We start from the raw sequence: 15597 nt of genomic DNA on the forward strand, positions 1-15597 counted from the left end.
CCAGAGCAGCTTCATAAATCAGGAGGGATGGGGATCTCTGGGTTTTATCACGGAATCATTTAGGTTGGAAAAATTCTGAGATCATCGAGTCCAGCTGATGCTTCATGTCCCTCTTGAAAGTTTAGCTGACAGTTCTGGATTTTCTGATTTGTTTTGGTCCCAAATTGAAGATTTGTGGTGAATCCCTGTTTTCAACAGGGATTAACAGCTTTTATCCAGTCCTAACCCAGCAGGGATTCCAGCTCTGGCTGAAGCAGAGCTTTCCAAGGTGCCCTGGTATGTCCCTGCTCTGGGCAGGACCTCCAGGCCTCTCTGGGCAAGGCGCTCTGTCCTGCTCATTACACCTCCAGAATATCGGATGGATTGGGGGATTGAAAACCTGGAGGGTCAGAAAATGGTGTATTTTCACAAAAATCAGTCAGAAAATGGTGTATTTACACAAAATCAGTCAGAAAATGGTGTATTTACACAAAATCAGTCCCTGCATGTGGGTGGGGACAATGCCACAATGTTGAGCTTTAGCTGGCCCTCGGGCCTTCAAAGAGACACGAGCAGCTGTGGGTCACTATAAATGTAATAAACAGGGCCAGGAGACCAGATCCTTTCAAAAGGCCTTTCTGAAGAACAGCTCTGGGTGGGGAACCTGAGGGGTCGCGCACATTGCCGCTGCTCCCACAGGGCCATGCTGAGGAGGAGGAGGAGGAGGAGGAGTGCAGCTTGTCTCTTGGCAGAGCTGGGGCTTCTGTCCTCAGAGAGTCCTTAGGAAAAGGATGTTGGCTGGTGTTTTAGGGCTGTCATCCAGACTGAGTACTATTAAAGTTATGGTGACAGGATGGAATCTGGCTCTGGTCAATGGTGGGTGATTCCCTGTGGTGCTGCCAGTTTAAAACCACAGTTTATGTGCTGGTTTGTTGGTTTTGAGAGGGTCCATATCATACCAACAGCCCCTCATTAAATTCAGTCTGGGTGCAAGTCCTTCTGGGAGCAGGGGAAGTGGTTCCTGATGGAAAGAGATACAAATACAGGGGTGCAAGTCCTTCTGGGAGCAGGGGAAGTGGTTCCTGACTGAAGGAAAGGGATACAAATACAGGGGTGCAAGTCCTTCTGGGAGCAGGGGAAGTGGTTCCCCATGGACAGGGATATAAATACAGGGGTGCAAGTCCTTCTGGGAGCAGGGGAAGTGGTTCCCAAGGAAAGCTATACAAATACAGGGTAAGACAGTAACACTTAACAGTGGCAACCAAAGGCAAGTCTCAGAACTCTAACATCCAATATTCAACAACAGACCAACACTTCAAATTAAGACCCTATCAACTTCGTCAACATTAACCAGCAATTACCACTCTGAAAAAGAGCTCCCATCTCCAGTGTTTCATTTCTCACAATAAAATTGTTTATTTCATGGATGCATCAGTCTCTAAGGCAGAGAGTTCAAGGTGTTAAAAGTCCATTAAAAGCTTTCTGGCACAGAGTCCTGAGCAGGAGCTGCAGCTGCAGGGCTGCAAGGCTGCTCTCTGGTACAGAGTCCCTGGTTCCATGCAGGAGCACCAGCAGGAACCACAGCCTTTTCTTCTTCTTCCTTCTTTTCTTCTCTTTTTTTCTTTTTTTCTTATTTCATATTTTCTTCTTCTTATTGGTCTTCCTTCTTCTGTGTGCGTGTATGTGTGTGTGTTCAAACCTCAATATAGGGTGTTTTTATTCATAAATCGCCCAATCAGCTAAAAACACCATTCTAAAACATTCTTTCTACAGCAATCTAAACTTGAGTCTAATGTGCTAAAGTAGTACAAAATTAGTGTCAGTTCTTATCTAAAACACTACATATATAACATTATCTATTTACACAAATGTACTATCTGTACACCATACTATCTGTTTTCTTGCTCAAAATTTTCCTGTGTAAGTTTTTCTATTCATGAATATCTCTATTTATGTATAGAGTTCTGTCTGTTCTAGAGACACAGGCAAAGTTCTGCTCTGTTTTTGTTATGCTGGGACTAAGTTACTGAACTTTAAACTAGGCCAGGCTGGACACTGGCACAGTGGGAGGTGTCCCTGCCATGGCAGGGGTGGCACTGGATGAGCTTGAACTTTAAAGTTAAGCTTTAACCCAAACTATTCCATGGTTCAGTGACTCCAACTGCTTGTCCAAGGGCTGGAGGTGCTGCACCATGGTCCTGGCTCTTCTGCACCACTTCCCCCGTCCCCAGGGACTGGGACACAACTTCCACATCGTTCCCATGGCCCCTCCAGCCCAGGTGTTCTGCTGCTCAAGCTGAAGGGAAAAGCAGGGTTTGCTCCAGCCCCAGACTGGGAGAGCCGGAATGTGCTTGTGGGTGTCACTGCCCCAGGGGACAGCTGCCACCACAGGTCCTGTCACTTCAGCCTGGCCATCCTGTCGCTCTGACCTGCCTCGTGTGGTGTTTTCCTCCAAAATCCATGACAAATTCCTGAGTCACCCATTCTGGGAAGGTGCCTGAGCTGGAAGATCCTGGAGCTCAGTGCCTGAGGACTCTGAGGCTGGGCAGCCTCTGCTGTGGCTCTGGAGCCACCTGAGACTCACCTGAGGAAGAGAGTCTCCACTGCTAATTGTTCCCTAAATACTCCCGTTCGTTTGTGAATTGTGTTGCCATGGCAACCATAATTTCTATGCATTACGAATATCAGACACCTCTCGAATCAATTTGTTTTCCCTGGTTGCCATGGTGACAGACATTTTGTCAGAATTATTTAGGGAGAGAGAAATCCAGAGACTTTTGTGGAGAAGGAGAGGCAGAAGGATCCCTGTGGGGAGCTCCCACCTTCCCAAATTCCTCCTGCCCAGCTCTGAGTGAGCAGTTTTGGTTCTGGGTAGGAACAGCCCCTCATCCTGCCCTACCTCCAGCCCTCCAAACTCCAGCATGCTGCCCATGGCCATCATCTGCCTCGGCTCTGGGGCTGTTCCAGCCTGGCCACCATCCCATCTTTCCTCTCTGTAGCCTCTGATGGCTTCTCCTCTGAAATCTGGGCTGAAATTCCTTCTCCTCTGAAATCTCCTCTGAAATTTGAAGGGCTGCACCTCAGCCTTCCCAGCCTGTTTCCAGAGGAACACCTGATAAAGCAGCTTGGAAAACTGCCCAAAATGTTTCTCTGGATAATCACCAAGCATGCAGAAATGGAGCGTCACAGCCATATTTTCTGGAAAAATCCCTTTACCCAGGATTTCTCTCCTGGGAAGCTGAGAAGCCTCAGAGGAAAAGGAAAACAATATTATCTCATTTGCTTCTCCTGTGTTTTGCTGCTTTGGAATGTGGTTGGAGATTGTTTACCCACAGGTGATTGTTTCATTGGTTTGATGTGAATTGTTTTGACTTAATGACCAATCAGGGTCAATCTGTGTCAGTGTTTTAGGTTGACAGTCTAGGGAATAAAAAAGTATTTGGAAGGATCTGTTATTAAACACCTGAGAACTCAAATTTTAGTGATGCCTTGTGCAGGCTGCCCCAGAGCAGAGGCTGGATGAAGCTCCAGAATAAAGCAGGGATTGATTCCAAGGATCTCCTCCATGGATCCACCTTGGGCAGCACAAGAGCCCAGCCAGGGCTGCAGCCAAGATGAACCCAAATGGCCCCAAAATGCACGAGCGCTCCCGGGGTCTCTCCCTGGGATCAGCTCTGCTCCATGTGCACATTGCAGTTCAGTGTCCAATTCCAGCTCAGCCCCTGCACTCCCATCCTGCTTGTTTTTCTCTCTGCAGCCCACGGGGTTTGTGCTCCTGGGCTGAGATTTGGATCATTTGTCCTTGGTGCCCAGCTGGAGCAGGAATTGTTTTGTCTCCCTGCTCTGTGCACAGGGCTCACCATGCCCTGATGTGAAGCCCAGCCCCACACACTAAAGCCACACAGAATGTGAAAATAGAAAATCCAAACCTGAGGCATCATTTGGTGAGCTGTGGAAAACAAATCAGTCTGGTGAGCAGGGGGTAGGAATTTCCACTGCGGGCTTGGAGGCTCCAGCAGGATCCGGGGCTGTGCTCATTCCTGCTGCCACGGGAAAGCCTCTTCCCTGTCTGCCAAACAACAGGGAAAGCTCCTGGCCTTGGAAATGTCCAGGCACGGGTGAAGCAGAGGGCTGGCACCTGGCAGGGTGGACGAGGGGAATCCCTCGGGGTGACAGATGCTCCTGCATCCCCCGGGTCCCTAAATCACCCATCCATGCTGGGTGTGCCCCGTGTGCAGCCCGGGGCTCAGCACGGAGCTGGGGATGTCTGCAACCCCAGGGATCAGAGCCCATTCCTCCCTGCTGAGGATAACCAGGAAACACCACGGTGCTCCTTCCTGAGTAAACCTAGGGATTTAGAGCTGTCGGTGTGGTTCCACCTCTCGTGCTGCTCCCTGCACCTTCGCCTCCACTTGGTGGTAGCATTTTCTCTCTCTTCCCTCCTCTTTCCCGGATTTGGAGCAGATGTGGGTGCGAGCAGGGAGCCCCTTCCCTCCCTGTGGAATTCCCTGAGCCTTCCCTTAGTGAAGGAGCGCTGAGTCCCTGTTTAACTCTGGGACAGTCAGGTGTGAGCCTCTGATCTGTCCAGGCTGGGCTTTGCACCCAAACTGCTTCCTTCCAATGGGAAAGGAGAAGGGAAAACCCCAGACCCTGGGGATGCTGCCCGTGAGCAGCTCTGCCTGTGCTGGGTGCCCTGATGACAGCGAGGGGACACAACCCGGGCTGTCCCAAACCAGCTAAAACCTGCTAGGGCTTAGGAGGAGCCTAAACCACGGCACAGCCAGCAGAAACTTAAACCAGGGCAGGGACAGGTTTAACCAGGGACAGGCTAAACCAGAGCAGGGATAGATAGATCCTAAACCAGGGCAGGAACAGCAGGAGCCTAAACCAAGGAAGGGAGCCTAAACCAGGGCAGGGACAGGTAGAGCCTAAACCAGAGCAGAGATAGGTAGAGCCTGAACCAGAGCAGAGACAGCAGGAGCCTAAACCAGAGCAGGGATAGGTAGAGCCTAAACCAGGGCAGGCATAGGTAGAGCCTAACCCAGAGCAGGGACAGCAGGAGCCTAAACCAGGGCAGGGACAGGTTTAACCAGGGAGAGGCTAAACCAGGGCAGGGACAGGTAGAGCCTAACCCAGAGCAGGGATAGCAGGAGCCTAAACCAGGGCAGGGACAGGTTTAACCAGGGACAGGCTAAACCAGAGCAGGGATAGGTAGAGCCTCAGCCAGAGCAGGGATAGGTAGATCCTAAACCAGGACAGGAACAGCGGGAGCCTAAACCAGGGAAGGGAGCCTAAACCAGGGCAGGGATAGGTAGAGCCTAAACCAGGGCATGGACAGCAGGAGCCTAAACCAGAGCAGGGACAGGTTTAACCAAAGCAGGGCCAGGAGGTGCTGGTGGCCCTCTCCGGGCAGGTGAGGTCTCAGCTGCCGAGCTCCTCCCCTGTGCTACCTCAGACTGGTCCCAGTTCCCCCTGAGGGGTGATTCCCACCCTGCCAGGAGGGCCAGGAGGGATTTTCCCGTGGAGAGCAGCGATGGAGATGCTGCAGGAGAGCTGGGAACAGGCTCAGGGTGGCACTGAGAGGTGATGTCACTGCTGGTTTATTTCCTATTTTGGCTGTTAAAAATCTCCAGAAATTCTCAACCTTGATCCTCATTCTCCCATCTGTCATTAACCCTTGGAGGTGTGGGCAAAACTGGGATTAAAGGTTGTGGATGAGGCCTGTGCTGCTCTTTCTGTGCTGCACAGGTGCATCCCATTTCCCAGGGAGAAAAATTGCTGCACCACCTGCTGCAAATGAAATTATTGTCATATTGATTTGATTTCTTTTAATTGAAGTGTGCCATTTATAAATGGCTCGTCTGAGGGCTGGGACTGCTGTTCCCTTTCCTGGCAGCAGCAGGCTTCCAATCACTGGCACCTCGTGGATATTAAAGCACTGTAAATTGGTTTGCAAGTTCAGAACTCTAATTCTTCTCCAAAGAATCGATTGCCACAGGGGCTGGTAGACTTGGGAGAAGAAACTTTTCCATCTCCTGATGCCTCAGGGACAGTGGCAACCTGGGCTGTGGTGGCAGTGTTTGTCATGGCCTGTGGCAGGCTTTGAAATGCCCTTCTGTGGCTGTGACATCTGTGTTTTATCCAGAGATATGGGAGAGAAAAGAGTGGAGAATTCAGCCCTGCTGCCTTTCCTCAGAGCCCCAGGGCTGCTGGGCACTGCAGCTCCCGGGCTCTGAAATGGAGCTTTGAAATATTGAATATTTCAATAAATATGAAATGAAATGAATTGAAATACTGCATATTTCAATTGCTTGGAAATATTCAGGCAAATGTGGCACTGCCCTGTCACTGCCCCCGCGCTGTCCTGGGGTGTCCCAGCCCCCAGGGAGGGACTGTGGGGTGGCACTGGTGTCCTGCCTCTCCCCCCCTGGGAAGGGTCTCTGCCTTAAAGATTTTATTGTTGTGCTTTAAATGAGTGAGGACGATGAGGATTGTGGTGCTGAAGGCTCTGCACTGCCTGTAGGGCCGGGCTGCTCTCAGATTTTTGGGGACTGGAGGGGACACAGATGGTGTGTGGGGCTGAAGCTGTCGCTGCCTGTCCCCCGCAGCTTGAAGGGCTGCCCTCCTGCCACTGAATGTCACCCTGAGGTCACAGTGATGGCACCTGTCCCAGGGGTGCTCTCCAGCACAGAATCCATCAATGGTTTGGGTTAAAGGAATCCTAAACCCCACCCTATGCCACCCTGCCATGGTAGGGACACCTCCCACTGTCCCAGGCTGTCCCAGTGTCCAACCTGGCCTTGGGCACTGCCAGGGATCCAGGGGCAGCCACAGCTTCTCCGGGAATTCTATTCCAGGGCCTCCCCACACTCCTAGCCAGGAATTCCCAGTTCCCAATCTCCCATCCATCCCTGCCCTCTGGCAGTGGGAGCCATTCCCTGTGTCCTGTCCCTCCATGCCTTGTCCCCAGTCCCTCTCCAGCTCTCCTGGAGCCCCACCCGGCCCTGCTAGGGGCTCTGAGCTCTCCCTGGAGCCTTCTCTCCAGGGAACATTCCCAGCTCTCCCAGCTCCGTGGCCTCTCTGGGTCCAGCACATTGCCACCCTGGCAGTGCTGGTGGCCCTGGAGCTGGCCCAGCCCGGGTGGGGTCTCCCCCCAGCCCCAAATGTCCCGGTTCCCCCCTCAGGTGCCCGGGGGGCAGGAGGTGCCTCTCCCCCTCCAAGGGCCGTGGCAGGGAAGGATCCCAGGGTTCCGGGGCAGAGCTCCCCAGGGAGGCTCTGAGCCGGCCCTCGGAGCCTGGAGCTGGGCCAGCTCAGACAGCAGCTTCTAGGACGGCTCTGGAATTTCCATGGCTACCCCAGGCAATGCTCAGCTCCAGGAATCGTGGTCTGGGATGGGGAATAAACCTCTGATCAGATTCCTGCTGCAAACGCAGAGAGCTGGGCTTCCTTGGGAGCAGGCGGCTCCAGGCTGTGTCAGGAGCAGTGTAATTACTGTCACGAGCTTTTGGCAGCTTGCTTGGGACTGCAGCCCTCGTTCTTCTCTGCAGAAAGCAGAAGGAATATGTGGCTCTGGAAAAGGAAGGATTCCTCCAAACCCCTCTCCTCCCGCCCTCCTCAAAGCCCGAACCGAGGAGAGGCCTTCGAGTGCGTCTCGCTAAAAGACAAATTTTCCCCCAGGAGATGTCTCGGAGCGTGGCAGCTGCTTCTGGAGGATCCTCGAGGAGACATCTGCTCAGCTCCTCTGGATCCGGGAGAGCAGGGGGAGGGGGTTTTCCCAACCTAAACTCCTGGAATTTTACACGGCAATGGAGCAAGAGGCAGGGGGCTCGTCAATTCTGAGGAGACAAGGCCGGAGTGGGGGCACTGGAAGGAAGCACAGGGAGCTGTGGGATCAGCCAGGGAGCTGAGGGATCCCTCAGCTCCCTGGCTGATCCCGCATCTCCCTATAAGATCTCACAGCTCCCTGGGGGATCCCACAGCGCCCTGAGGGATCCCACAGCTCCCTGAGGGATCCCTCAGCTCCCTGGCTGATCCCGCATCTCCCTATAAGATCTCACAGCTCCCTGGGGGATCCCACAGCGCCCTGAGGGATCCCACAGCTCCCTGAGGGATCCCTCAGCTCCCTGGCTGATCCCGCATCTCCCTATAAGATCTCACAGCTCCCTGGGGGATCCCACAGCGCCCTGAGGGATCCCACAGCTCCCTGAGGGATCCCTCAGCTCCCTGGCTGATCCCGCATCTCCCTATAAGATCTCACAGCTCCCTGGGGGATCCCACAGCGCCCTGAGGGATCCCACAGCTCCCTGAGGGATCCCTCAGCTCCCTGGCTGATCCCGCATCTCCCTATAAGATCTCACAGCTCCCTGGGGGATCCCACAGCGCCCTGAGGGATCCCACAGCTCCCTGAGGGATCCCTCAGCTCCCTGGCTGATCCCGCATCTCCCTATAAGATCTCACAGCTCCCTGGGGGATCCCACAGCGCCCTGAGGGATCCCACAGCTCCCTGAGGGATCCCTCAGCTCCCTGGCTGATCCCGCATCTCCCTATAAGATCTCACAGCTCCCTGGGGGATCCCACAGCGCCCTGAGGGATCCCACAGCTCCCTGAGGGATCCCTCAGCTCCCTGGCTGATCCCGCATCTCCCTATAAGATCTCACAGCTCCCTGGGGGATCCCACAGCGCCCTGAGGGATCCCACAGCTCCCTGAGGGATCCCTCAGCTCCCTGGCTGATCCCGCATCTCCCTATAAGATCTCACAGCTCCCTGGGGGATCCCACAGCGCCCTGAGGGATCCCACAGCTCCCTGAGGGATCCCTCAGCTCCCTGGCTGATCCCGCATCTCCCTATAAGATCTCACAGCTCCCTGGGGGATCCCACAGCTCCCTGAGGGATCCCTCAGGGAGCTGTGGGATCCCATAGGGAGTTTTGTGGTCAATCAGGGAGCTGTAGAATCCCATAGGGAGCTGTGGAATTACTCAGGGAGCTGTGGAATTACTCAGGGAGCTGTGGGATCCCCCTGGGAGCTGTGGGATTCCCCAGGGAGGTGTGGGATCACCCAGGGAGATGTGGGATCCCTCTGGGAGCTGTGGGATTCCCCAGGGAGCTGTGGGATCACACAAATGCAGCTCTGAGAACCCTGCTCAAGGGAAAGCTGTTCCTGTCCCTGGCTTGAGGGTTGGAACTGGGTGAGTTTTAGGGTCTTGTGGGCTCTAACCCAACCCATTCTGTGTTCTGTGACGAACAGGGACTGAGAGCTGGAAATGGTCCCAGACACCCAGAAATGCTGTTCCTGTCTTCCCCTTTCAGCCTGCAGCACTCCTGGAAACGCAACCACCATGGTTTTCATTCATTTCAAATCCCATTCCAGCCCGTGATTTCCCCTTTTCCCAGCCTGGGTCTGTGTCTCTGCATTTGCCCTTCTGTGACAGATCAACAAGGAATGTCCTGCAGGGTCCTGGGCTGGAGCACTGAGGGGCTTCGGGTGCCTCCTCCTGATCCCCACTCCCACAGCAGCAGGGGGGAAACTGGGAATTAATAAAACCCTGGAATTCCAGAATGGAATGAAGGCTCTCATCCTTTTGGAAGGGACCTCAAATCCCCCCCAGTGCCACCCCTGCCATGGCAGGGACACCTCCCACTGTCCCAGGCTGTCCCAGTGTCCAGCCTGGCCTTGGGCACTGCCAGGGATCCAGGGGCAGCCACAGCTGCTCTGGCAATTCCAGCCCAGCCAGGAATCCCTTCCAATATCCAATTTAAACCTCCTTTCTGTTAAATTGAAGCCATTCCCTGTGTCCTGTCCCTCCATGCCTTGTCCCCAGTCCCTCTCCAGCTCTCCTGGAGCCCCTCCAGGCCCTGCCAGGGGCTCTGTGCTCTCCCTGGAGCTTTCTCCTCTCCAGGGAACATTCCCAGCTTTCCTCACCTCACAGGAGCCGTGCTCCCACCTTTTAATCAGCACCAGGATAATTGGGACAGGCTTGGTCTGTCCAGCTAACCCCAGCCAGCCCAGGCACTGTTTGTGGCTGTGTCCCAGCAGGGAGGTGACAGCCAGGCTGGCAGTGGTGACATCCCAGCCCCTGCTCAGCCTGATCTAAAGAACACTCACAAATAGATGGATTTATTTTTTTCCTCCCCTCTCAGCTGTTGAATTGATGATTTATGAATATATTGCTTTTCTGTGGCTGGCTCTGGAGCCCTGTAAGGATTATTCAGGATAAAGGAGATTGACAGAGAGTAAGGACTGCCAAAGCCTTTCCAGCAGCTGATGTGCTTGGATTTTTTCTTGTTTTACTTCTCAGTTTTCATGGCGGTGAAATCCAAGGCTTCTGCAGCACTAAACTGGTGCTGAGGCAAATTCAGGGCAGCTTTTGCTGCTGGAGGAGAGCTCAGGACAGCTCGGGACTGTCCCAGGGACTCCTGTCCTGGAGCAGCTCAGGCCCAGTGGGGTCAGGCAGCTCCATGAGCAGTGGGAATTAATCAGTATTAATTGGGGCTGGTTGCTCACAGGGTAAAATTGCATCTCCTGGAGCCCTGGGACTGGACTGGGAAACCAGAGAGGGACTGGGGACAAGGAATGGAGGGACAGGACACAGGGAATGGCTCCCACTGCCCGAGGGCAGGGATGGATGGGAGATTGGGAACTGGGAATTGCTGGCTGGGCTGGAATTGCCAGAGCAGCTGTGGCTGCCCCTGGATCCCTGGCAGTGCCCAAGGCCAGGCTGGACACTGGGGCTGGAGCACCTGGGACAGTGGGAGGTGTCCCTGCCATGGCAGGGGTGGCACTGGGTGGGATTTAATGTCCTTTCCAACCTAAACCACTCCAGGATTCCATGAAAATGGACCCAATTCCATGAGCTGGGAGCTGCCTGTGCCCACCCCACGCAGCCTCACCGGGGCTTTGCTGCCTCTTCCTGCTGGGAAACTGTTCCAGAAAATCATCCCTTGAGCAATGACATCCCATCTTCTGAATTTCACAGCTTGAGGACACAAAGGTGGAACTTTTGGAGGATCCATGGCTTGTCCCTGGGTTCCACCTGCCCACGGGGAGCCCAGGAGTGCCCCCTGCCCTCCCATGGGACGGGGGTCCCTGAGCCCTCGGGGACCCCCAGCTCTGCCCTGCCCTAAACAAGGAGCTGCTGCAGCCTGGTGCTGGCAGTGCCTCCTGTGGAACCTGCCTCCTGGAACCTAGGAAGGAGCTCCCTGTGCTCAGACCTCAGGAGGAGACTGATTTTATGGGCAAGCTGCAGGCTGACGTGGCTGGAGAACCCCTGAGCACAACAACTTTGGAGCAGGAACAGGCAGTGCTGAGAGAATGGCTCCCTGTTTATGGTACTCTGGGAACTTGAATTTCTGTATTTCCTGCTTTAATCTGGCACTTTGATCCGGGCAGCTCCAGAAATTACATCCTAGGAACATTTTCCAAGGGAAAAAACTCCGCCTGTTGTTTGTGTAACAGGCTGGGAAACAAAGCAATTGCAGGCTTCTGCGAGTGTAATAAAGGTCTGTGGAAAATGTATTTTGCTCAGCAATGTCAGCTTTATTTAAATCTTCAAAGTGATTGTTCTGCATTTAAGCATATTCCAGTGGCTGTCTGCATTGCTGCATCGCAAAATCGAATTTCCCTGACAGATCATTCTCCTGCTTAGGGCGTCAGGTGAAAAGACTGCACGTCTGTGAGCTGAGCTGTCTCCGTGTTAACAGAGCTGCTTTACAGAGCTGCTGCAATTGCTCCTGGCACTGCCTCGTGCACAGACACAGCTTTCCTGCCTTGCCTTGGAATAATTTCACTTTGTGGCTCGTGGCTCATCCTGCTGAGCCCCGGCTGCTCTGCAGCTCTATTTTAGCAGTACCTGCTCTGAAGGAGCCCTGCAGGGCCTGGAGGGGCTCCAGGAGAGCTGGGGAGGGGCTGGGGACAAGGCATGGTACAAAAGTTCAAGGTGAAGGCATCACCCTGTGCCCAAGAACAACCCAGGGGCAGAGGCACGTCCTGGGTGGTGCCACCAGGCTGGGGCCTGAGCAAGAACTTCCTGACAGTGAGAGGTGATCAGAGCAAGTGACTGACACCCATCTTTCAAAAATCTGCTGGGTTTGTGTCCTTGCACTTGGAACAGTCCAGAAGAGCCACTCTGCCCCCAATATCCTCATTTTCCTGGCTGCCCTTGTTGCTCCCAGTGGGAGCTGGTGCAGCAGGGTCAGGTTGCAGTAAGGTAGAAAAATTCTAGAAAAAATTTATAAAATCAGGCTTGCTCTGGCTGGTCTGTCATATCTTCTAAATTAAGCCAGCCCTTTGCAAGTTCCCTGTGGAAGCAATGCTGGTGTGAGCAGTCTGTTAGCACAACAATCTATTCCTGGGTGAAAAGCACCTGTAGAAACTGTTTTTATACTGTCAGATGGAAAGATGAAAACTATCTCTCACAAACAACTTTTCCTGCAGTACACTCAGAGAGTCTGAGTGACCAATCAATACAGGACAACAATTTGTTAATGACCAATAAAGTGATTGACAAGAAAGCTCCTGACAATGGGAGACCTCCCACGAGGTCTGCAAAAGTGGATAAAAAGGAGTTTTGTGAATAAAGAATGGCCTTTTAACCATGAAGAAAGTGGATTCCTGTGGGATTTATTCCCACAGGGTCACACCCTGAGCTCTTCCCTCCTGCACTAGGTCTGGCTTTGGACCTCCTGGTGTGTCCAAATCTCTGCTTTCTGCCGTCTCTAATGGAACAATGATGATTTTCATTGCTGTACCTCTTCCCCTCCAAACTCCTGTCTGATTCTCCAGGCCCCAGTGATTCTGAAGTGCCTTCTTCATGAGACAGCTCCCTTAATCACCGGGCTCAAATCATCTCCAGGAGCTTACAGGAGGAAAATGGGCTCTCTAGCGCATGGAGAGGTTAAGAAATAATGCTTGGTCAACTTTGCAAAGCAATTTCAACTCTCCCTGTGAAATAATAAGTAGCAGAGGAGAGCAGTGCATTATTGGCCTCTCTTATCCGCAATTGGCCTTTCCTGGTCACTTGGGCACGCAGGCAGGGGAACGAGGGCTCTCCTTTTGGGCTGCCCCGGCCCCGTGCCCGCAGCCCCCACTGGGGCTCCCAGCACACAGAACCTTGTGGGGCGCACTGCAGAGCAGGGGGAGACCCTCGGGACTGGCTGTGCCTGGGGGGTCACAGAGAGACCCACGGGATGGCAATGGACCCTGCAAAGGGCTGGGGATGAGAGGGAGGGGTTCAACTCCCCTGGCTGTGTCAGAGAGAGGTGGTTTAATTCCCTGGCTGTTTTGAAGGGAGGGGGTTTATTCCCTGGTTGTGTCAGAGGGAGGTGGTTTAATTCCCTGGCTGCACTGGAGGTGATGCCTCAGGTTTGGCTTTTCTGTTTTCACATTCTGAGCTGCTTCAGTGTGTGCTGGCTGTTCCGGAGGGAAGGGTGTATTCCCCTGGCTCTGTGGACAGAGTGGTCCCTGTCCTGTCAGCCCCAGCCCGTGGTGACATCAGTTTGTGGTGGCAGCCCCTGCATGGCCTCGCCAGGTGCTCCTGGGCATCACTTGAGGAGCGCTGAGCTTTGTGCCTGTCCTGGGACGGCAGGAATTAGATGGAATCCTGGAATGGGTTGGGTGAGAAGGGAACTCAGCCCACCCAGTGCCACCCCTGCCCTGGCAGGGACACCTCCCACTGTCCCAGGCTGTCCCAGTGTCCAGCCTGGCCTTGGGCACTGCCAGGGATCCAGGGGCAGCCACAGCTGCTCTGGCAATTCCAGCCCAGCCAGGAGTTCCCAATCTCCCATCCATCCCTGCCCTCATTCAGTTTAATGTTATTTTATTTTCCACCTTGTTATTTTCCACCAGGGCAAATTCTCTGATGGGTGGTGCTGAGGGAATCAAGGGGTCACAAATCCCTCTGGTCCCAGCCTTGCAGAGCTGCCTGGCTGCTGGCACCATCCCTGGGCATCTCCTGGGCTCTGCTGACCTTTCCCAAAGGGCAGCTCACTCTGACCTTTCCACGTGGAAGCCGAAGTCACTAAAATTCCCTTTTGCTCCAACCTTCTCATCTCACCCAACTTTTAGGGTGGAATTAAGCCCTGGAGGGGGCTGCCCTGGGAGGTTTGGAGTGCCCATCCCTGGAGGTGTGCCAGGAATTCCTGGAGGTGGCACTCGGAGCTCTGGGCTGGGGACAAGGTGGGCACAGCTGGGACTCCCTGGGCTGGGAGGGCTTTTCCAGCCTCAGTGATTCTGGGATTCTGTGTGATGCTGAGAATTGTTATTGAATCATGAACAATTCAACTTTACATCTATTCATTCCATTTTATGTTTGTGTCATTTCCCATTTTGATTAACATTCAATGCACTGTGGGAACAAGGAATCTGCAGCAGACTCAATTCCAATAACTCTTTGTTAGGGAAAAAAATGTCCCCACGTTATTGCTCCAAGTGAAAATGGGGAGATTGGTGGCATGGGGGCCTCAATCTGCCACATCAGCAGTCTGCCACGTTTTACACTTCCTTAATCCTTCCAAAGTCCAGCGTGGAAGCTCTGCCTCTTGCCCACCTCCTCTGCTTTGCCCTTCCCTCAGTATCCTCCCAGGATTTAAGGACTCCAGAGCTCTGCTCCCAAATTCCATGTTTTCTTTCCATGTGTGAATTTTTTTTTTGTGACATAAATGGTATTTATTCAGGAAAGGAATGGATCAGAAAAGAATTAATCTTCTCCTGCTTCCATTAAATCCAGCTCTCCTGGTCAGCATCCCACAAATAAGTGGGATCAGTCTCATCACAGCCTGGCTGTGTTCTGCCCAAGGTGGAGCTGCTCTAAGAACCTGCTAATTTCCCATTACTGCCCTAATGAAATATTTAATGAGATTAATCAATGGAATCTCATTAGCCAGGGAGCTTCCTGGGCTCAGCTCTGGTGGCTTCCTGGTGCTTTTGTGCTGTGCTGTGGAGAGCTGGACTCGTTCATCTCCTCTCTGAGCTGCAGCAGCTGCACCCAAAGCTGCTGCTCAGCCAGCCCTGGGCAGGGCTGGGCTCATCTGCTGACAGCTCTGCAAGGAAAGGTAGGAATAAAACACAGAGAGAAGCTTTCCCCCCACTGATTTATATTTAAAAGCAATCCTCAGGACCACAGAAAATGTTGTTTTTATTTTTCCCCACACTCTGTCAGTGAAGCTGATGATGGCCCAGCACAATCAGTAGGGTAGAAGTCCCTTAGAATGTTGGCTTCAGTGTAAATTTGAAGTTTTTTTGCAAGAAATGAAATAATAGATTTATCAAATAATACATTAATCACATGAAAGAGTGATTTATAGGGAAACCCAACACTGTGGCTGCCCCTGGATCCCGGGCAGTGCCCAAGGCCAGGTTGGACACTGGGGCTGGAGCAGCCTGGGACAGTGGGAGGTGTCCCTGCCATGGCAGGGTGGCACTGGGGGGGATTTAAGGTCCCCGGGAGCCAAACCATTCCCTGAGTGTGATTCCAGGACTTTTTTGTGGTCCCTGTGGAGGGACTGGACCTGTGCCACATCCCTCTGCCTGTCCATGTCCCCGTGTCCCTCTGCCTGTCCCGTGTCCCTCTGCCTGTCCCCATGTCCCTCTGCCTGTCCCCGTGTCTCTCTGCCTGTCCCCATGTC

This window comes from Onychostruthus taczanowskii, unplaced genomic scaffold (assembly GCF_017590055.1).
Source record: "Onychostruthus taczanowskii isolate IOZ18803 unplaced genomic scaffold, ASM1759005v1 scaffold100, whole genome shotgun sequence".
NCBI lineage: Eukaryota > Metazoa > Chordata > Aves > Passeriformes > Passeridae > Onychostruthus > Onychostruthus taczanowskii.